The following is a 22,937-nucleotide window of genomic DNA, read 5'->3' on the forward strand; positions in this document are numbered from 1 at the left end:
GCTACTGTATGTTGGTTGATTTGTTTTACCAACTATTTATGAAGAAATGTGAACGGAAATTTTGACTGAAATTAAAAAACCCTTCTGAAAAGCGACCTCCAGACTGGCACGTTGATTATTATTATCATCATGTTGTTCTGCTCTCTGCATCTTTACGCACAAAGGCGACTCTGTTTATCATGCTGTTTGTACCAGACTAGAAGGAGTCACTTGAACTTGACACTGATTAAGGCGCCATCTTAGTATCTTGGCTGTGTGTGTGTGTGTGTGTGTGTGTGTGTGTGTGTGTGTGTGTGTGTGTGTGTGTGTGTGTGTGTGTGTGTGTGTGTGTGTGTGTGTGTGTGTGTGTGAATATTGAGGGGGAGCGAGTTAGGGACTACATTCTGGCACAGAGTAAGGGGCTGAGATGTGGATGTGGGTCATCCGTTTATGGCTTCAAAGTTGCATAATTTTTTTCTCAATGAGGCTTAGATATTAAGAATTCTACCGTGCCCACTGGAGGACGGGCAACTGAGGACACTGTGTGACCGTGAAAGTGTAGTGGGATCGGATGCCAAAAGTGGCGCTGCCTCAGCGTCTCCCACTGCCCGATTAACAAGGAACCGCTTCATAAAAACAACCAGAGGAGTTAGCACACATCAATGGACGCCATAATAAGCATTCAAACAGCGAAAAAAAAACAGTGTGAGTGAGGGGGAGAGCTCATGCACGGGCCTGAAATCTATATTATGGTACTGGGTCATTTCTCTCATGTTTTAGAAAGCTGCATCAGCCTCAGCGCAACGAAAATACCGAAAACACAGGGTGTATAATTTGCTGTAAAGTGAAGACTTTGCTGTTTTCTCTCCCCTTTGGAGTCTAAAGCAGAGGAGAGTTTTTACACCAACCCCCACATGCTGCCTCAAACCCCTCACACCAACACCCCCACCAATATTCCTCAACTATAAACAGATTTAAGAATATTGATTAAAATTCTGCTTTTGACTTCTTGCGCAAGCGCACCTCTTGCATTCCGTTTGATTTCATTTCTTTTCACCCTCATCTCTATCCTCTATTCCCCATCCCATCTCACCCTCCCTCCTTTCTCTCTCTGCCTCCCTCCCTCTCTGCCCGGCTCGTCTAGTCGCACATTTCAAGTTCCCCCTCTTTATCAGACACCGTGACGTCAAATAACCGAGACCCGGCTTTCTCTCTCCGGAGCACGGCGCGCCGAAGGCATCTAGGATGTCGCTAGACAGCGAGGCGGCTGTATCAGGCGATCATCATGAGGGAAGAAGCAAATATGACAGTGGTATTCATTTAACGTTCTCATGTTTACATTTTAACGTCGAGCAAGCGTGCTCTTCTTTTCCATTACATCAGATTACGTCGCATTACATCAGTCGCTAAAGTCATTATAAACCGGGTGGGTCAGCTGCAAAACTGCTAATAAAACAGCAGGTTTTCTGACTCTAGGTTTGTTTACCCTCCACTGGGAGAATCCCGCGTTATTTCCCGAGCAAGAAGAGCTTTATGCTGACGCCCAATTCAAGTCATCGTTTCCAGATATATGAGAAACAAGAGCGGGCGATTCAATCCAGAGAAGGAGGAGAGAAAAAAACATGAAAGGCTCCTTTCTGCTGGATTCTCAATGGATTAGAAAGCAGTGACGGTCACGTGGATGCAGTTGTGTAAAGACTAGCGGCTGGATCACAACAATGCCCCCCCCCCCTCCTCTCTCTTTCTCTCTTCAGCAGCAGCAGCAGACTACAACCGGCTCTGCATTACGTGGACGCTCATTCATACCAAATTATCCTATGGATTGCTAAACTTGGCTGCGGTGTGTGCAGCTGACTGTTGGCAGCGCGAAGTAGCCTCTAATCTCTTTTTGCCTATAGGGGCTGTGAGTAAAAGGCTATCCGAAGGGGAGAGGGAGAGAGAGAGAGAGGGGGGGGGGGGGGGGTCTGCAGGACAAAATTGGGCTGAGTTGTACCCATGGCTTGCGCCTGTCGCTGGAGTTTGATATTGGATTGATTGGTCAACCCCCTTCTCGTATGTGCTTCTCTGTCTTCTCCAAGGCAATGTTTTCTGGCTCGAAGAGCGCGCGCTCTAAGAGGATAAAGTGACACAATCAGGTCCCAAACGACTTTGTCACGCAACTGAGGCTGAGATATTTAAAAACCAAGCGGCTAATTTATAACGCATTAATAATTTAAAAGTTATTTAACGCAATCTCTGCAAACCTTTTCACAATAAACACAACGGCAGCCCTGCGCATGACGCAAGCTTACACTCTGAGGCTTTTTTTTGGCAGTTTTTAAGTTTTTAGAGAGAGAGGGAGTGCAAGATACATGCTATTGCTCAAGGATAAAAGCAAAGCACTTGGCCCCTGGTCTGAATCCGAGACCCTGTGGAAGGGAGACGGTCCTTGAGTGAGCCCGTGACCAAACTGCGCAGTCTGCAACAACACAGGAGCATGACTAGACTCTTCACATCACTGCTTTGACAAGACTCTGTAAAAACTGTAACATGAATAAACAGAGAATTTGTATTTTTCATGCACACATGTTGTTATTTGTTTTAGGAAATGCATAAAACCTGCTAAAGTAGTTATACTTTGCATAGTGACAATTAGACTTGAGTGAGAGGGATTTGTATCATCAAGAGAAAAAAAAAGGTTTGATAAACATTGCATACGTGCTAACAAACATCTGATTAGTTAACCCAGGGCTCCCATTTGCGCGGAAGTTGCTCGCCAATTATCGATGCTTATTTCACCTCCAGCAGGGTACTGAATATGCATTGACAAAGTTAATCCACGGTGTCCCTTTATATCTAAACGTGCTGCATTGCTTTTGTGATGCAAGCTGATTAACACAATGGCTTTGTCTTTGAGTTCAATTATTCCTCAATTGAGCCCTATGAGGCATTTACATACCACATCATACTGTATATGGTGTAGCCTGCAGGCGTCTCTGCTGACGAGGAAACGAGGGAAAGTGAACGGTTTGTTAATGACGGAACAAAGTGATGTGAAGTTAGTAAATGGGGTCAGTTCCTAAAGCGTTTATAAGGCAGTCATATTCATCGCTTTTACTCTATACGCAGCGAAGTAAAGTAACACCACGGGGCCTAAATTATCAGATTAATGTTACACACAACTATCCACCTCTCAGTGATATTTCTATTATTCTGTGTTTTTGTAACATAAACTATTAGTCCGATGTCCAGCAGGAGACAGCGCCAATTCCCCAACATCTGGCGAGGTGTCAGAAACTTGATGAATTCCTTATCAGAGCACGCGCACGAATCAACTCTAATAGGTCCCGAGTGAGGGCTCAGCCAAGCGCACACTCAGCAAAGCAGATGTTCACCAATTGTGCCCTGCGTTTGTCTTTTGACAGATATATTTTTAACACTTCTGAGAGGTGCTTAATGGGTAAATGAGCAATTGACGTCCTTTTATTGGCCCGTTGCTCTGTCCTAAAGGCTGCAGTGTAAGAGCTGTTTCCATCCAAAGCGGCGCAATAACAAGAAGCATCCCTGAGGAGGAGTGCACACTGGTTTTATTAATCATTTGACTGCAGGGTTATATGAGGGGGTGTCATGCAGAAGTTTGGATTGTAAAATAATGTGTACCCTGAAACTTTCATTACCGGCAATTAAATGTTTAATTAAAAGCACTGCACAAGTATGTTTTTGACTTTCATATCACCTGGACCGTCAACAGAAAGTTGCATGTGTTTCATATTATACGGATGCTGTGATTCCGCACTTCCAACAAACTTTTCACCTGAGAGGCCCCCTCATCCCGGGACCCCCCCTTGTCTCCTTTTTCTCTCACAGGACGGCTTCTCCCCCTGAGGGGACGGACAGCAGCGCTCACATATTCATTAGCCTTTTCAAAATAAAGAGTACAATGCTCGTTAATGTCCTTTTTTTAAGAGACAATGAATTAGAATTGCTGCTTTTGCATTATTTAAAGATTTCATTCATCGCCTCCCTGGTGATGATTTTTCCGCGCTTGCGCACAACTCTGAGTCGAGCTCTTCTCGGCTCCAACATCAGAGTCTGGAAGGAAACATCACCATCCACATGTTGCACACAGTGACGACTTCCCAAGACATGAATGAATGAATTAATGTACTTACATCTATATATAGACAGATTGATCAAACGCGGGAATGAGCCAGCAATAAATAAATAAACCGTCTTGCGCATTGGTTCCTCACCAAAACACAAAAAACATGTCATTCCTACAGCACAGCGAGGCATAGAAGTAGCCTATATCTCTTACACAATTCCGATTTGTGTCCCAGAAATGCCAATCAACGCGAAAAGGGGAAGCTTTGGTTGCATAATGTTTGCGCAATCTTTAATCCGTTATGGATAAATGCGTGAGGCAGGGAGAGCACCATGAATAACAATCCGCCTGATCCTCACAGCCTCAGCACGTGTGTGTGTGTGATTCCTGGCAACACATAAACAAACACTGGAAGATGAGCATTTACTGATCTATTTTAAATATATCCCTTTAAATAGATGTATTTTTTTTATATGTGTATTTATTTCAAGATGAGGTTGGGGGCTTGATCCACATGGAGCTACATTTAGGATAGTTCAGTGACTTAGACTGACGATGATCTTTGAGGTAAAATATATGGAGCCCACTCTGGTTGAAAAAAAGTAATGACTACAGATGACTATGTATCACAAGCCATTCATTTAACTGGAAATACAGATACGTTTACTATATGATGCTTTTCTCTTATTTGTCTTTCATTTACCTTCATTTACCACAGGCTCCATGCTCTATAAATAACACTGGCTTCATGTGTGATCATCAGATAAACACAACATTAGTGGCAGCTGATAGCAACCTTCTCTAACAACACTGGACTCATTATTTCCTCAAACATTAACAGTTTTCTGAGAGATGAACAGACCTGTTATGATTCAGACAAGCATGGTGCTACATTGACACCTTCTGTGAAACTGAATACTCCTCGACATTCATGCACGGTCAACTTTTTGCAAGTGCTGCCTTCTGCAAAACATTGCTTAACAGGATGTTAAAAAAAGCACAAAAAAACGAGGATAATAAAAGCAGAATGATTTTACATGAACTGCAAATGTAGAAATTAAAACAATGAAAAAATACATGACATTTGGTCATAAACAAGATGTCATCTTCACTGTTGTGAGGCTGTTGCTTTTACATTTGAAACATAATATAGAGAAAAAAAAAGTCAAAGGGGACTGAATAAAAGATTCATTTTTGAATGTGGTGTGAGCAAAAGCAAGACAAGGCTTTCCAACATGGTTAAACTGGGAGGCACAACTGCAGGCTGCAAACAAACTCAGCCGTCCCATTGTCAGGTAGGCAGGCTGATGCCTAAGTCAGTTTTAGATCACCACAGCCACCACTTTCAGCTTTTGTCTTCAGGACAAAGCTACAGGGTCGCATGTGCAAGGAAAAATATTTACAAAAAAAGTTTATCCAAGCTGCCTTAAAAAATCTCAATGAGTAACGCACTTTAAAGTCTGCCTGCTACCTCGTGCTACACAAAGCACTTTATATTGTTACTTAAATAACTTGTTACTCAACTTTAATGTAGTTGTATCATTTCTTTTTTTATTAGGAATATGTTGTCTTGTTACATAGGTTTTATTGGTTTAAGCTGTATCATCTTTCTTGATGTGTTACCTTATGTGTCATAAGGCATATGTTTGCATACACAAGTAAAAAAAATATCTGCCTTTTGCATGCAAAAAATAGACCACTGAGTTATTTTCTATTATTTTCTATTAACTTGAATATTTGTCTTTAGTTTCACTGCATGGGGCATTTTTATTAGTTCACTGGAATTTCTCAAGAGTTGTATGCAATGAGTGCCGTTTGTGAGACAAAAAGTTAGGACAACTGTAAGGGCCCATGACTGACAAAAATTGAGAACTTATGCTTAAGTTCCTAAGTGAAGTGGTGGGAACAACATGATATTTTTTCATGAGGCCAAAATTCTTAGAAGTGCCTCTGGTTGCATGTGATTTAAAAATAATCAAGAAAAATAAGAACTTGTATTTTTGTTTTTAATTAAGAGGCGTAGCTATACCCATTTTAGCTTCTTTTGTGACATTATCAAAGCCATAGAGGCAATAGCATCTGCAGCATTGCAAGAATTACTTTGACACACAATAGCAAACAGTAGCCTGAATCCACTGCCACAACAACAATGCATCCTGTCTTTTTCATATGTAAGGTCCCAGCTCCTGTTGTAATATATTGTGACAAGATGTTTTTAGGCCTGCCAGGAGAGGACAGAGGGGCAGGTTTGTGTTGAGGTGACAGGGGTTTCTGCTGCTAAAGGAGAGTGATATTCAACAGCTGTGTTGAACAACAGGTTTTCAACAGCCATAATAAAATGTGTTAGACATAGCACCAGTTATTTTCTTCCCACTTTTCCATTAATCGAGGCTTGACTCTCCCACTGTGCCTTTTGGCCCAAACAGAGCACTGCCGGCTCATATTTTCACAGCATCAGACGTACCATTAGTCTGTGGTTTCTTTCTTTTCTGGTCTTTGGGCTTTTTCACGGTTCTGTTTTGAACTCAGCAGAGTCCAAGGTATTTTCTGCCCATTATTGCAAACAATACAATGTGATTGCACATCTTCAACTTTGTGCAACTGGACAGTACAAGTTTCTTTTTTCTCCCCTTTCTAATAGTGGTCACTATCCTGGATGAGGAAGGAGGAGAAAAAGGGGAACCAGGTAGGAGGGCCTGGTGAAGGGAGGAAAGGGAGGAGGATAGGGGGTGTTGGGAAAGCCAGGTGCTGGTGGAAATTGGCAGGCGATTGCCAAAGCGACCTCATGCCAGGATAATGCATGGGTCCATAGGTGTCCCCCAAGCCAATCCCAACCCTCATGCTGATAGCTTTTCAATGCCTGTGGGACAATCTCTCCAATAATTGCTTTTTCTGTTTCAATTCCGGTCTGAGGGCCCCTAACAAAAGAGAGAGGACTTTGTTTCTCACAACCACCGCAAAAGTGCGTGGTTTATTGTGTTTGCAGCCACTCCTATACACCATATACTTCCCAATAAGACAATTTATCTTAGTATGTTATATTACACCTTAAGCAGTGTGTTTGAGTTTCTAATTAAACCACAAAGCCATCCAGGGAGAATGACAGCCTGCTTTCAGAGTTTGTTTGATTGGCAGATCTCTTCTTAATATATTGCATATTTTCCGTCAGAGGTTGTAACTTATCTCCTGTTTGTGAAAAAGTTACACAGCCAAATATTTTCTTTCGCATCCCTGAGACACTCTATCCATCCTCTGCTATGATGACCGATGACATATTTTCCTCCTGTTGGAGGGAGTGAGGCTCAGCGGGCCTGCTGAAACTTAAAACTTCTCCCTGCAGGTCTGCATTAAGTCGATGGCAACTTTGACTTGTTGCTCGAAAAATAAGTCTTTTAAAAGGTTTTAGGTTTGATTTTCCCCTAGATGGGTTATTCCCCCAATCTTTGTTTTTTTCTCTTTTAAGTGTCCATCAGTCTTATTTCCATTGTATTTATTTATTAATTTTCTATTACCCAACATATAACTATTTCAACTTTTTTTTCTTCGGAAAATACACAACTTTGTCAGAAATTAAGCTGCTGGTTTAAAGTTGATTGAAATAAAAACTTAGACTTCCATGATTATTCCAAAAAATCTAATTTATTATTTATATAATTAATAAAATTTAATTCAATCCCATTTTTATCTTAATAAATACGCTGAAACCAGATTGCTTGTAAATTCCTGCTGACTTTATTTTCATTTTGATGGTTTTCATTTGAAGGTCTGATGTGACGTATTTTAATTTAAGAGATTCCTTTTCGGCCTCCGTTGTTTTCAGCCGTAATAACTGCCCTCTAACAGCCTTGCACGACTGAAAATACCAGGAAAAGAAAAATGTGCGCACTTCTAATTATTTACGACTCACTTGTCTTGTTCTTGAAAGGTTTGTGCGCAGTGAAGTCAAGGAAACGGAGTTCAATGAAAACAGGGCCAGTGTCTTTGGAGGGGAGCTTTCTACCGGTGGAACAGAGAGAAGTCTCTCACTAAAGGAGAGTGTTCATTAAGTTTCATTAAAAGACGTAGTTCATTGGCAGAAACGAAATTTAGTGGAAATTTAGTGGACCTTTGATGGGACAAAAAAAAATCGTTAGCCCATATGTGGACTTCTAAATGGTTTTGTTCACATTAATTATTTAAACACGATTTCTTTGTTCTTTGCAACTGCAAACAAATAAAGACAACGTGTTTTAGATTTATTTCCGCTTTAATTTGCACACAACACTGAGGTGCTGTAACTCAAGCTTCGCATGTGAGGGTCAGACTCCAGTTTAACGGTGAGAAACGTTACCACGCGGACGGTCTTGCAGCGCATAAATAAAATAGACCCTCTCCTGTCTGTCAGGAGCATTTAATATGCCGTCGTTCATGTATTAGAAATGAAGGTGGCGGAAAGTGTTGTAAAAGGTGATATTATAAGACGTGACACTGGCTCAACCTTCACACCCTGAGGTTAGATAAATACCTCATCACCCCTTTTTTTTTTTTTTTAAATGTAGAATGTGCATAAATAAGTGAAGAAACTTACTCTGCAGTTTTTTTTTTTGAGAGTTTAGAAAAAGGATCCTTTCAATTGTCATATAACAGGAAATCTGCAGCTCTGCAAAGTGGACTAAAACTCAGGTCTGTTTCATTCCCAGAGTTTTACGGCCAGTTTTACATTCTGGGATTTGATCTTCAGTGTGCAACATTGTGCCAAGTCCAGTACCCAGTTTAATTTGCCTTGTCTTGGGAATGATTTTTCTATATTACCTAAATAAGGTGAAATGTGGGGCATGCAGACTCTCTCCTGCCTGTCGGAGTCAGTGGAGTGTGAAATTGCAACACCAGACAGCCAGGATAATAACTCAGAAGGGGGCTAATGTCCCTGCTACATTCACAGAACATTTTTATAATGACTGAATTAAAAGGGAAAAAAAGTATAGATTTATGCTATGGTCTGTATTTTCTTCACTTTGTGTCTGGCTTAGGCTTTCCTGTAGGTGCATTTGTCCTGTTTGGATTTGGAAATGTAATAGATTTAGATACAAATTTCTCTTTGTTTCTGTTTTCTGGCTCTCCTGGCTCTCATTCGGGGCCCTTCAGGGCTCTCCTCTCTCATCCGGATTTGTCAAAAGGGAACCAGTTGGAGAAATTAATATATTTAGGGACCATTTATGTTCCCTCAGTCCCACAAACATGACCACAGAGAGAGCACACAAGCCCTTTGAAACACTCCCAAACCTCTTCCTTCTCCGTCCGTCCTTGTAACACATGCAGAGCCACACACTTGTACTCTGACACACACACATAATAAATTACATGGGGATTATTGAGACATGGTTCTGTTCTGTGAGGGATGTCACCAGCAGGACCTGATTTGTCTGGCTTTACTACTATACCCAAATTCAGCTGGTAATACGTCTGCTTTTAGATCATTCCAAATAGCCCCCCAAATCCCTACAACTCACCATTTAACACTCCCACTGCTGCTAAATCTAATCTTTCCTCTGACTGGGGTCACCGTTCTGGTGGTCTTATAGCTCTGCTGCCACTGGACCAAGTCCTGCTCCACTAAGACACAGTCTGTCTCACATCAGAACACACATTTGACTCAAAGAATCCTCTTTTTTCTTGCATGTTTGAACAAAGAAAGGTGCAGGAACATCAACTGGTGCTGAAAATGCAGTTGTCAAGTAGATTAAAGTTTGGATTTTTCACTTATCTCACCACAAACTAAGTTTAGAAAAGAATAAGTGCCAAACTATAACACAGGATTTGCTTAATTGAAAGGAAAAACGATAAAGGTTCATAAAAAGTTGTTTAACTACTTGGCAAAAAGAACATGTACTCATGAATTGGAGTCAAAGTATGACTTCCTCTGAGGATGTTGTTCTTGTGATGTAAAAATGTCCGTGATAATCCCCACTTGCTCTCAGACCTCAAACCTTGTGAAATCTGTCTAAATAAGCATGTTTTCATGTACACTCAAGCCCCAAAACTAAAGCCAGCACCCGTCATTAGGAAGATATAGTGTTTTTAGATTGTTTTGATGTGGTCAGGGAGCAGACGGACCATTGGCTAAGCATTGGAAAGAGCAGACAGACAGACAGTCCAAGCGGTTTAGCCTTGTTTAAAATTATTAATCCACTTCTAATTCCAGCTGGCCCCCTGGCAGCATAGAACCCTATCAAAAAAATCAGCGCCTCCATTGTGAGGCCTGGCAGAAGGGGACTGGGCGTATTTTTTCTGCTCCAATCAGTTTCTAGAGGATGGGCGATTAAAAAAAAAAAAGACCCCCCTTCCTTTGCTCGCACAGCGGGGGAATAACGGAATCATTAATTCCCCATTAATTTCAGAAAAAACTAAATGTCGACTCTGTGTAGTGTCTTAGACAGAGTAAAAAGACAGGATTGACAGACAGGAGCGACAAGTGCTTTTGGTGGCCTGAAAAGTATTCAAGGGCAGCATTCCAAAACTGTAATGTTGAACTTTAATCTAACTTAAAAACTGTAAATACAGTCAAAAAAACTCTTACTAGGGACAAAACTTTGAGACCTTTTATTTCACTTCATCTCTTTGGGATTTGCTTACTGCTTTTCAACACTTTAGATGCAGTTGATTTTGTAGAGGAGTGGAGTCCAGGGCAAAAAATACATCACACATGAAATGTGCAGTCAAAAGGACTCCACCTTTCAAGTTTTGATATATAGGAGTTCAGTACGGGTTGCAAAACCTAGCAGTCATGCTCAGTTTGACACACTTTAAGAAAAACGTATTGTCGAACTCCTACCTTACGCTTGGAGTTCAGGTTTGTCTGTTTCTGCCATTTTATTCTAGTGACTTCTTGGGTAACTTTGCAGTTTTTCTAACCAGCTGACCTGCACAAATTCAAAATGTTGAAAGTCAACATTCATCGCTTCAAGGCTCAAATATGAAACTCCAAAGAGCCTGACTTCCTGTTACATCTGACATAATGCTAATGTGATAATTAAATGTGAAAACCCACCTCTTGTGCCCCACCCTGAAGACGTCTCTGTGATTAAGTTATTTTAAGAGTTTAAGTATGATGGGTCTACATTAATCTTTGTCGTCCCTGTACAAGCTGTTCATAAATACATGATGTTCCAGCAGGGTGGCAGGGCAGGGCATGGAGGGCGGGGAGGAGAGGGGGAATCTTTTTTAGGGAGTGGGGGGCGGGTAATGTCAAATCTTAGAGGGGACAAAGAGGTGGTTCTGCTTCGTCTCTCCAAATGTAAACACCGAACAGCAAGGACATGGACGCACAAGCACCCAGCCAGGGGGACGGGATTTGATTAGGAAGCACGGCCAGGCCTTGAGTGAGGGCCCCTGTCTGCACTCTATTCTGAACACACACTCACACACGCGCACACACACACACACACACACACACACACACACACACACACACACACACACACACACACACACACACACACACACACACACACACATATACACACACACACACACACACACTTACAGAATACCCACAAAGACACTCATGGGGCCATTATGTCTCAGCTCGGAGTGACAGCCTTTCATATCTGTCTGTCTCCAAGCCAAGTGGTTATCATCTATGCACCCGGCCATTAGGAAATGTCACAAACACACACATACAGGCATGCACATAAACACACACAGGAGCACACACTTTTTCTCAGGAAATGAGGTCCAATTAGATGTAATCAGTGGCGGATAAGTAAAAAGCATTTGAAAAAAATTCAATGCTTTTAATTTTCAAAAAAATTATTTTTCCACTAATTTCTCTCTGTCTCTTTCTCTGGCTTGCCCTCTTTCTCTCGCCATCGCGCAGGGTGACTTTTGAGCGCTCGGAGATTGACAGAACAAAAGAGATTGTTGTGGAGATACTAATTATTTAATGAATTCTTTATTTATTTTAAAAGTTCCCGGGGTGGTGATGTGCCCAGACTGTTACAGTAGATGGAAAATTACAGGCTGGGAGACAGTGACTGACACATGAACAGAGGCTGAGGGGCAGGGGGTGGGCCATGCCAAGCAGCCAAACATGCCCATGCCCTTAAAAGCAATGGCAACACCCCCACATCCTCTACCCCCCACCACCAAATCCTGCCAGATCCCCACCCATCACCACCGCCACCACCCCTCCCCATCTCTATTTGCCACATTCCATTTCAACTAAACTGCCATATTAATCATGTGTGCTCATTTCAATCCAGCTGCACTCTTCTTTTTTTGTAACGCTTCATAAAAAGTTTCAATTTTCCAGAAACAATCCATAAAATGACAACAAATGACGACCAATTTACCTCAGCGAGGCGCAGCGTGTGCACTAGAGTGAATGAAAGCCGCTAAAATATCAAAATAATGTGTCCTCTCCCCCCAAAAACCAATAAGTAGGGCATGGGGAGAGTAGGCCACTAAAGACCGGGTCGTTATTGATTTGACAAGTGAGTGAATAATTCATCTCTACTGGCAGGCATCAGCTGGGACCACCGTTTACAACTACTACTGTCACTGCGAGAGACGTACCCAAAATCTGACCTCTCCTGCGTCCCCTCCACCAGTCTCTCATACAGTCTAGCGCTCTGATACTGCACTCCCCATGCCCCACCTCTGTCTGCCTTCCTCACTTTATGGGATCTTCTCTTATGGTCCCTGGTAATCATTCCAAATGTTCCTTTAAATCCCAGATTTGGTATAATTTCCTCAGCCAAGTGCTGCTTAATTTACGATCATTTCCAGCTTCCCTGTAGCTCTTGGCCAGCAGGACACAAGGACAGCTTTATGCACGGGTGTAATTCACACACTCATTGGCAGAGGCCCCAGCAACTGCCTGCTATACAGAAATACTGATTTACACACTAGCTCGGGAATAGAGGATATTAGAAAACAGATAGTTTTGATTGGCTGAGTCATGCCTGATAAACACAGATGTGACTGCTGAAGTGTTAATATAATCAGACATTACTCATACCAGTGCTATACGGCCTGTATGAATAAGTGCTAGTTAGTCAGCGCTTACGACATGCACAGTAGTGCAAATCTGCTATAAGTCAATCTTGTTAGTTCTAGCAAATACACAGGGGAGATGGAGAGCAGCTCTTGTGGCGGTAACCTCATGGAGAGGTCGCAGGCTGATTCCAGGTTTGAACTCACTAATGCCCTGTGACCGTCTGAGGCTAACAAATCAGTCGCACAGCCGTACCATCGGCTCTCCCTGATTTCTTAAAAGGGGTAGTTTGGTTTTCTTAAAGTCTAGATGTATGAGGTCCTCATGAGTATAGTTTGCTACCCACAGTAGCAGTTGGCACTACTCCTGTTTCACGAAGCTGTTCGCAGTACTGATACACACACTATACACTCTGTTTGGATCAAAAACATTCTTCAGCCTCTAAAAGAAAGTCCTACCTGGACTACATATTATCTTTTCAAGTGGCCATTGTATTTTAACATTTTCAGACAGCACTTTCCTTTGGTAACTTGTTTGTTAACCCTCAATTGACTCTGTATCCTATGAATGAACTCGTATCAGATCAGCTGTTTGGGTCTGAGTTTTATTCAATAGACAGCAAATACAAAAAAAAATAGTAAGGCAGAACAAGTCTTTAGAAAAGTAGTCTGACTTCAGGTCAGACCTAGTCATGCTACTTTCACACCCAAACAGCTGATCTACTGGGTAACAGGATAACACGGTGTTGCATGCATAGGGTCATAGGATTCAGGTAAACAAATTGCAAGAGACTAGGACTGTCTGGAGATAAGGTAAGGGATTAAAACAAAACATGGCATACATACGATAGCTTGGCTTCAGTCCACAATCTGGCCAGCTTCCAGGGGCGAGCCCAGAACTTATTGACTGAGGTGGCCCGACCTAGTCACTGACTTTTGCAGGGGTGGAATTGAGTAACAGGCACTTGCACATATGTTTGAATAGCATTTATTTATCCTCTTGGTCCCCACTAATCATATCTAATCACTTATATTTAAGTACTACGCAGTTGCTATATTCATGTGTTAAGGGTTATTATCTATTTTCAAAAGACTGAGAACAAACACAGCTTTCATATCTTATTTAAGATGCAGAACAAAAAAGATGCATCTCCGAACAAAAAAAAAAGTTCTCTATGGTCTGAGGCAACTAGAGGGTAAAAGGGTACTGGTTGACCTCAAGTGAAAATGGTCAACAAAAATCCAAAAATCCATCATTTTGGACCATGTCCCAAACTGGGTGGCCAATCAGGGTGGGGGGCATGCCACCACAGGCCAACTTCTTTGAAACAACCCTGTGACTCCTTCAAACTTGGGCCATACTGACTGTCCTCTTCTGAAATACAATCTTTTTAGGAGGTACCTCATATAACCCTACTCCATACGTTTGTACTATCCCTTTAAACATCTTAAACACAGGGATTTTTTTTATTGTAACACTAGACTCTCACAGGTTACTCCAGTCAAATCTGAATTACATCAAGTCTTTGACACACACGCACCCTGTGAGGAAATGTCTGAGGAGCTGAGTAGCTGAGTAACCCGCAATCTATCCCATCTGTACACAATAAAAAAAACAAAAAAAACAACTCCTGCAATTTATTCTACAATAAAGGAACAGTCGTGCTCTTGAATAGAGCTCTCCGGGAGCGTGGAGCACAGAGAGGCAGAGTTAGTTTCAATCTGTACTTGGACTACCTGCTGAGTTACCAGATCCCTAGCGAGTGTGAAGTGAAGCAGACTGCTTCTCTGACTCACGCTGCCTGCCACCACCTTCACGCTCCATCATGATTTATTTCATGACAGCAAGACACAGAGACGGAAAGATTGAGACACATTTTGTTAGCATGATCACCTCATTTAAACACACAGACATACATACCCACAGCTTTTGCATCCGCTCCTTGTACATGTTAAGATATACTTACATCTATGTGTGTACAGTACACACAAGCATGCACTAGCACTCACACATGCTGCCTGTCAGCGGGTCAAGGCCTCATAAAGAGTGTCAGAGCAGACTGAGAGATGAAGAATTATGTGCTTGAGCTGTCTGTGACCTTTGCTGTTTGTTCATATGATATCGCTCAGAGAGGAGGGAACCGTGGGACGCCTCAGTCTCTGCCACTGCCACTCTGAACTTGCATGCCTTCCTCAGACGATGTTTAAAAGGAAAGTAGTCCTCTTGTTGTTGTATTATATTTTGCTATGAAGACAGACATTAAAGAGAAGCTGTGAAGCTTGAAAAATCTCTTTATTTCCTTCTTTCTTTGCTTTCTTTCTTCGAGTAAAACGTCTACAACCTCACTCAAACACACACACACACACACACACCAAGGGGCCAACGGGGAACTCCAAGTTTCCATTCATGCTTCTCATTATCAGGGCATGTCGGTATTTTATGAGGCCGTGTAAACCACTGAATTACTGCACTTTTAAATGCATCCTGACACTATTACGCGACCATGTTGATGGAAAAGCCTTTCATAGCGGGAGCGAGGACCTAAAATGGTGGACGACAAAGGAGCATGACTTGTTAATTATTTTTAACAGCCGGATAAAAATGATTATGAAGTATAGCAGGATACACAAAAGGCGGGGGCCACATCATAAAGTGACCTCTAGTCTCTTGAGCAAACAAACTTTAGTTTAAGTAAAGTGAGTTTTTTCCTGTGACACAGAAAATCAATTACACTTTAGATTTTTCAATCACGTAGCACTCATAAATAAATCTATATAAAGATCTATCCTTTTATATTACATGGTAATTAACGCATTACAGTCACTTCTTCCCATTTCTTTCAATTATATTCTGACATGTCATATTAATTACAGCAGTAAGTGAAATTATTCATCCCAATTGTCTTTTTAATTTAATAGACACGCATTTAATTAATTGACTCTCTCATTCAGACATAGTGTCTGTGTGTCTGTGTGTGTGTGTGTGTGTGTGTGTGTGTGTGTGTGTGTGTGTGTGTGTGTGTGTGTGTGTGTGTGTGTGTTGTGTGTGTGTGGTGCGTGTATGTGTGTGAGTGTGTGTGTGTGTGCGTTCCTGCCCCTGCCAGAACACTTTTCATGCTAATGGTACTTTTCTTGCAACAATGCTTTTAATTTGCATACTGTTTTTTTTGCTGACAAATCTCTTGTTGCTGAGGAAAAGTACAATCCTTAAAGTAATCATTTGGACATATTAATGCTGCCCAGTCACAGGGCTGTTGGTTGAATGGTCCCAAATATATGAAGTATATCTGTTTGTATGCTGATTAGTGTTTTCAAGACTAAATTACATTGTTGTGGCATCATTTAAACACCTCACTAGTCTTTAGGGCTGTCTTAAAGAAAGCTTTTTGAAATCATGTCTTCTTTCACCAACATGATTTCTCTTTATATGCTGTGCAAAGCAAGAAGTTAATATTCAAGTATTATTTTAAGCCCAAACCATGTTTTTTTTCTACACCTAACCAATTAGTTAAAGTCCTTAAATAATCTGAGTGTTGTTGTTCTGTTCGGGCACCAAAACTGCGTAGTTAGGTTTAAAATAAAGAGATAATGGTCTTAGTTTAATACAGACCATCAAGAAAGTATAAAGAAGAAAGACCCATTACAAACATTAAAAGTTTATGTTTAACTTAAGTTTTGTTCTCACAGTGGACCTGAACTTAAGTCTCCTGAGTTCAGGACCTGAGTTAGTTTTGCCCAGTCGATTCTGAGGACTTTCTGCCTCTGTTGGTGACGTCACCTGACTTCATAAGGAATTAAATATAAATAAAATTCAAATACATGACTTTGCATTTCAAGCTGACTAACATGAAAATAAAGGGGAATTTGTCTCCATGTTCATGCTATCTATAATACATTTGTGTCTACTCATTGGATTGTTTTTATCAGACACATCACAAAGACAATTTGAGGATACTCAAAATTTAGGCCACATTTTTGAATGATTTATGAACTTGGGAGTCATTTGTACTTTGCATATGTATAATAACAAGTGGGTCTCCATCTCACAGCCTTTCGGGTAGATTTCTAATGCTCCCTTTATTGACCAGTGCTATCATCAAAGCCGATTCCAATCTATTCAATCTCTGCTGATAGCCCTAGGGTTTTTGTTTCTGTGTGCACAAGTGTGTATGCTCATGTGTATGTCCGCATTTGCATTCCTGCCCGTAGTGCATGAGTGTGTTTTTGCAAAAAAGTGTGTGCACATATGTTGTGTGATCGCCTCAGTGACAGTATAGCTGAGGCAGGAGCAAGCTGTTTGGTCGGCACAGTGCTGACAATAAAAGGTGGCAGAGCAGTCAAAACAAGCCCTGTTCTTCCAGGCTGGGCCAAAGAGCTGCTGAAGAGGTTCTTTTGACGCGCCCTTAATGTGGTAAAGTGATCTCCTTCACAATTGGGACACTCTAAGAGGCCATCCCTGACAAGCAGAGCAAAACAGACTCCCTCCCATTCTGCCTCAGCCTTGTCAGTTTCCATCTAACCCTCTTGGCCCGGATCTTGGAAGTAGATTTCTTCCTGATAAGCCCATGAAGGGAGAAAAAAAAAATCAAGATTCATTGAATCAAAATTTTTAGAGTGGTACTTTTAAGCCATCTAAAGTTCCATGTTTGTTTGTGCACATAAACTGATATTCTGAATCTGTTTTTGCAGATGACGCCACACATTTCCACATTTAAAGCTACCGCTGCTGTAAGTATATTAGCAGCTATTTCCCTTGGTTGTTATAAATCATTTGCAGTATAGATGTGGCCTAGGTTTCAAAAAGCCAGGCACTGCTCTGAACACGACAACAGAGCCCAGTTGGCCCCGTGACAATTTGGCTGACAATACCAGCAGACTTAGCACTCACTTTTTACAAGGGCTGCCTCAAATTGCTTCTCTCTCTGCGGCACTTGCAAAAAAGGAGAGTGGCAAATTGAAACTAAACTTTATTGGAGCCAGACATAGTCCGTAATAAGTATGGTTGCCCTGATCCAAATAAATAATCACCATCAAAGGAGCCCTCTGAAACACAGATTTGACCATTCTGGCTAAAGCTTCCCCGCTGAAATGGAACTTTGGGCTGAAATGAAAAGAGGATTTCTTTTCTTCTTCTCGCCCTATTCTTACTCTTCCTCTTTTCTCTCCCTTACTTCTTCTTCTCCTTGTCTGTTGAAACATGTGGTCAGCTGTTATGCTTCCATGTGGTCAGATGATCAAAGCTGGGGAGCAGCAGTAATTGTCCCCCGCTGAAGCCTTGCCCCGGCTGGGATCAGGATCCCAGCAGGTGGGGGGGACAGCCATGAGAACGGAGGGAGAGGGTGGAGGAACGCAAGAGGCCCTGCCTGGCAGAAATAAAGACTTCCTAAGGGCTGCTCTCTGACAACAGAGCCCCAAAGGGAGAGTGAAAAATGAAGCCTCCACACATTTCAGAGGGGTTTTCACTCAGGGAAAGGGGCCGCCATTTGGGGTGAACATTAGGCAGAGAGGGCAAGATGGAAAGCATAAGAGAATAGGATTATAATATTTGCTCAAAGCGCAGAGGAACAATTGTGTTCCCATTTCACAGTGTCCTTAGAACTGAGTCTGTGTCGAATCCAAGAAGAGTTTTTTTTTTTTGATGGTTCATGAAATATGGATGCTGTTTATTTCACCTGCTAACCCTGACTTCTCTGGTCGAACACCTCAAACACCATCACTGGCGAAAAAGCTGAAAAACTACAGAAATAAACTTGGCAGCCTTTCTTGTAGAACACACATCTACACGAGCCACTGACATGGACGTAAACACAAGAAAGTCAACTCTATCCTCCCATGAGCAAGCCAACAAACACATTATTACCATACACAAACACACGCACACACACACACACACACACACAAACACACACACACACACACACACACACACACACACACACACACACACACACACACACACACACACACACACACACACACACACACTCTGAGGTGGGGAACGAGCATGCATACCTCGGCTGGTCAGTGTTTACCTGAAGACCAGAGGGAGCTGTGAAAGCTCACAAGTCGGCCTACTTTGCATGTACATGGGAGCCCGCAAAACACTTCTCACTGCTGTCCGTCATTTTGATTGCCCAGCACGACTCCTCCGCCCTAAACCTCCCAACACCCCCACCTCACTGCACCCCCTCCCCTCCTCTCCCTGGCCAGATGGCTTTTTTTTTTAAACTGTCTGTGGGCTCTTGCACCTCTGCTCTACCACACTAAATCCCTGAGATGGCTGGGTGGAGCGGAGGGTTTTGGAGCTCTTCGTGGACAAATGGTTTGGAGGTAGCAGAGCAAATAAAACGGATTAAGAGGAGTCTTTTCACAGATACTTCAAAACTATTTTGGCGCTGAGCCATGAACCCCCCCCCCCCCCCCACTTCTTCAATACTCCCCCCCGGATAAGAAGAAAAATCAGACACCCACAAAGAAATTTTCAGAGCATACTGACATTGTCTTGTCAGATCTCGATGGAGAGATTATGCATGTGCTGCATATGCAGACAAAAATACTATTTTTCTGCAGCCAGAAACACAGCACTTACTTATGACCTTATATGAAGCTATAACATACTTCATGTTTATATTTTTGTGCGTTATTGCTCTAGTTCTTCAGAATAAAAATATTTCTAAATATTGCATCCAAGTCAGGGTAAAGATTCTCGTGCACTGGTTCTATTGCATAAGGATGTGCTGCAAAATGTAATCCCATAATGCAACCGTGACATAAAGCAACTACTCTCAGCATCATAACTCAGCCAAATAGCCCTCTTCCTTTTTGCATTAAGGGAAAAATTATGATGTACACATTCTGATTAACCAAGTGTTTTATGCCCTGAGAGCAGCAACATGAAGCCTGGAATGACATAACTTAAATGCACATTTTCCAAAGAGCAGAGTGACTCATGCACGTCCATTTATATAAAGACCATCATTTTCCTAAATGCTCCGTGTTAAAGCTGTCTGACATTGATTGAATGCTTTCAGGTTTACTCCGCCTGATTTTAAACAGGTTTTCTTCCTCATTATATATACATATAAAAAAAACACACAGTCACATTAAAGCACACTTTAAACCATTTGAACTGTAAAGTGCAATTCAGCCACCGACAGAAGACAGTGCATCAATAGAGGCTGATATGAAGGAAATCCAAATGTCACCTCTTGGCTCCATCCAGCCAAAGGTTAGATTCTTGACTCCCCGCTGTCTCCTGTCATTAGGTTGCCTAGCAACAGCCCACAAGCTATAATTAGCTTAGCAAAATTAAGATTTCCATTTTGTTAACACAAAAACACTTATCTGAAAAGTGTCACATGTTCAATGAAAGACATTCCAAAGGCATGCATTGAAATATGAGTTATTTTTCTTTCTCTTTTTTTTTCCAGACTTGGCATGCTATGGCTTTCTCTGCTGAGTGAGATGTACAAGTGCAGCTGTTACAGCATGCCGAATGAAAAATCCGAATACGGGGCATGATTTCACCCTATGTGAGCATCTGTCAAGTGTTGTTCTCATATGTTCGGAGCATACTAATTTAGAAATGGTCAAACAGTGCCTCCATCCTTCTTTATCTTTCACTGAGTCTGTATACCTGCAGCAGCTGAATCCTAAAGGAACAATAAACATGTTATTTCTCCCTACACTTCTTTTATGCATCCGCCCACACTATCACAAAGGCACAGGCCTGTGGTTGGATGCTTTTATTTTATATACCTTCCAGCAACTATACTGCTATTTTGCTGATTGCAGCTTGGTCTGCTCGGAGAAGGAAACAAAGCAAGGATGTTAACAGCATCAACGCCAAGCCACAGGACTGCACTTAACCTTTCTTCATGACTACAGTTTAGCTACTCCATCCATGCTACGTCCATCATCCATCCCTTGATCATTTCATCCATCAGTGCTCCCACATGAGCCAGACGCGTAGTTATGACTTAAAGCAGAGCGCAGTGACACCGTCTCCTACTGACGTGTTAGCAAGCAACGACGGCAGGGTCACCAGGATCACTCAATTAGCAGGGGTGACAAAAGACTCAGCAGGACACACCCAGCATCCCCCAACGATGGCACAACACCGGCCACCACCAGAGGAGCCCGCCGCCGGCCTCCAACAACCTGTGCCTGTGTGTTAGCCACCATAAATCTAATTAATATCATTGCTTCTTTATTGTAACCACTGAATGCGGGGTTGATCTTAGGTGTAGTAGCTGTTAGTTAAAGATTACCTCATCCATTTCACGCATGATACACATTAACAACATTCATGGCTTAAAGCTCCTGTGGGGAGTTTTTAACTGGTTATGAAACATAATGCTGATGCCACTTAAAGACCCAGAAAAGCAAACGAGACCATAAGCAAGAAGAGGGATTGTTTACATATAGTTATTTTGCATGCCAGTCACCCTGCTGCAGGGTAGGTGTCAGGCAAGGTGATTAACAGCTCACAGCTGATTCAGTCTTTTCAGACACATTTTCAATCCAGAGGTTGATTGTGAGTTTAAATGTGTGAAATAATTTCGATTCAAATTTGTATAGAATGCACTTTTTATACATGTGCAAGAAGAAAACAGCAGAGATTTTAGAGTTACTCCTTTTCCATAGTGATCCCTAGAAGTGACAAAATCACAAAGTTCCTCACAGGAGCTTTAATCCCTACATATTTTATAGAGATTTTCCACATCTAAAGGCATCACTACTGGATATATAAAAAAATTTGATTACTTGTTTATGCTGCAAAATTAGGATTTGATGAAATAATGGGGCTGCAGTTCTGCTGAGTTCAAAAAATTTCCTGTAAGATTATAATATGTTGTAAACACCAGAGACTTTTTGGTAAAGACTGCATTTTCAGTTACTATAATAAAAACAGGCGTTGAAAAAAAAGGCTAATCTGGGAGGGCTACAAAATGCAGTTTCTTAAGGGCCCACTTGGCTACAAAAGTCCAGTAGACCCCATTAACACCTAAATTAAAGTCTTTACAGCAGAAATAAACATTTTATAGTTGACCAGAAAAACACTACTCCACACACATTGCATAGGGGTTGATATTATTTCAAATCAATCAGTTTGAACGCATAGACTGTATAAAATATGGACATAGTATCCGTGACGTCACCCATCTGTTCCTGAGAGCTGTTTTGAAGCCAATCAACGGCGGCAGCCATATTGGAAATGTGGAACTCAACCAGGCAGAATGTGACGTAAAGAGGCGGAGTTTGAGCCTCCTAGCCAACAGCTATGCGTTCCAACCGGGAGTCAAGTCAGTCATGTCCTTATTTGGGCAAAAATTTGTAATCTTAATATCTTCTGAACCGTCGCGATGGAAAAAAATTTACCCCATTACAGTGTGTGCCGATAGAGAGATTAGCTACGTAGAGCCAAACCATTTTTGAACCAGGCTGTAAACATGTTTATTAATGCTGCAAAGATCGTCTTTTTCCAATTCATGTCTATGTGGTTTCAGGTGTTTCTGCAGCCAGCCTAAAGCGGATTCTCGATGAATTGCAGTTTATAACACTTCCGCATGGGCTTCATAGTTTAAGACCGGAGGTTGCCGCTCGGTTTGAAGACATTAAATAACATGTTCTGCATAATTAGGTGCATGGTTGTCTTGACTGAAAGGCTGCACATTGTAGCTGTTAGCTAAGAAGCTAAAGGCCGGCATACTCAGACTCTTTGCCTCTTGCTTGGTCAATGGAAAGTTAGGTTGATTCAGAATTTCCAATATGGCAACTGCCTGAAAACTCTACTTCAGAAACCAATGGGTGACGTCACTGAGACTAGGTCCATGTTTTTTTTCACATTGTATTATTATGATTACAAATGTGTTGAGCTGATTGTTTTCCTCTAAACTAA

At 41.8% G+C, this 22,937-nt stretch overlaps 1 protein-coding gene across 4 annotated transcripts in view; it reads right to left on the reverse strand.

Moving 5' to 3' along the window:
- Positions 1-22,937, reverse strand: part of zic6 (zic family member 6) — a 94,149-nt gene that overhangs the window by 45,644 nt on the left and 25,568 nt on the right. The window lies entirely within an intron of this gene.

The sequence above is a fragment of the Notolabrus celidotus genome, chromosome 8 (assembly GCF_009762535.1).
Source record: "Notolabrus celidotus isolate fNotCel1 chromosome 8, fNotCel1.pri, whole genome shotgun sequence".
Lineage (NCBI taxonomy): Eukaryota > Metazoa > Chordata > Actinopteri > Labriformes > Labridae > Notolabrus > Notolabrus celidotus.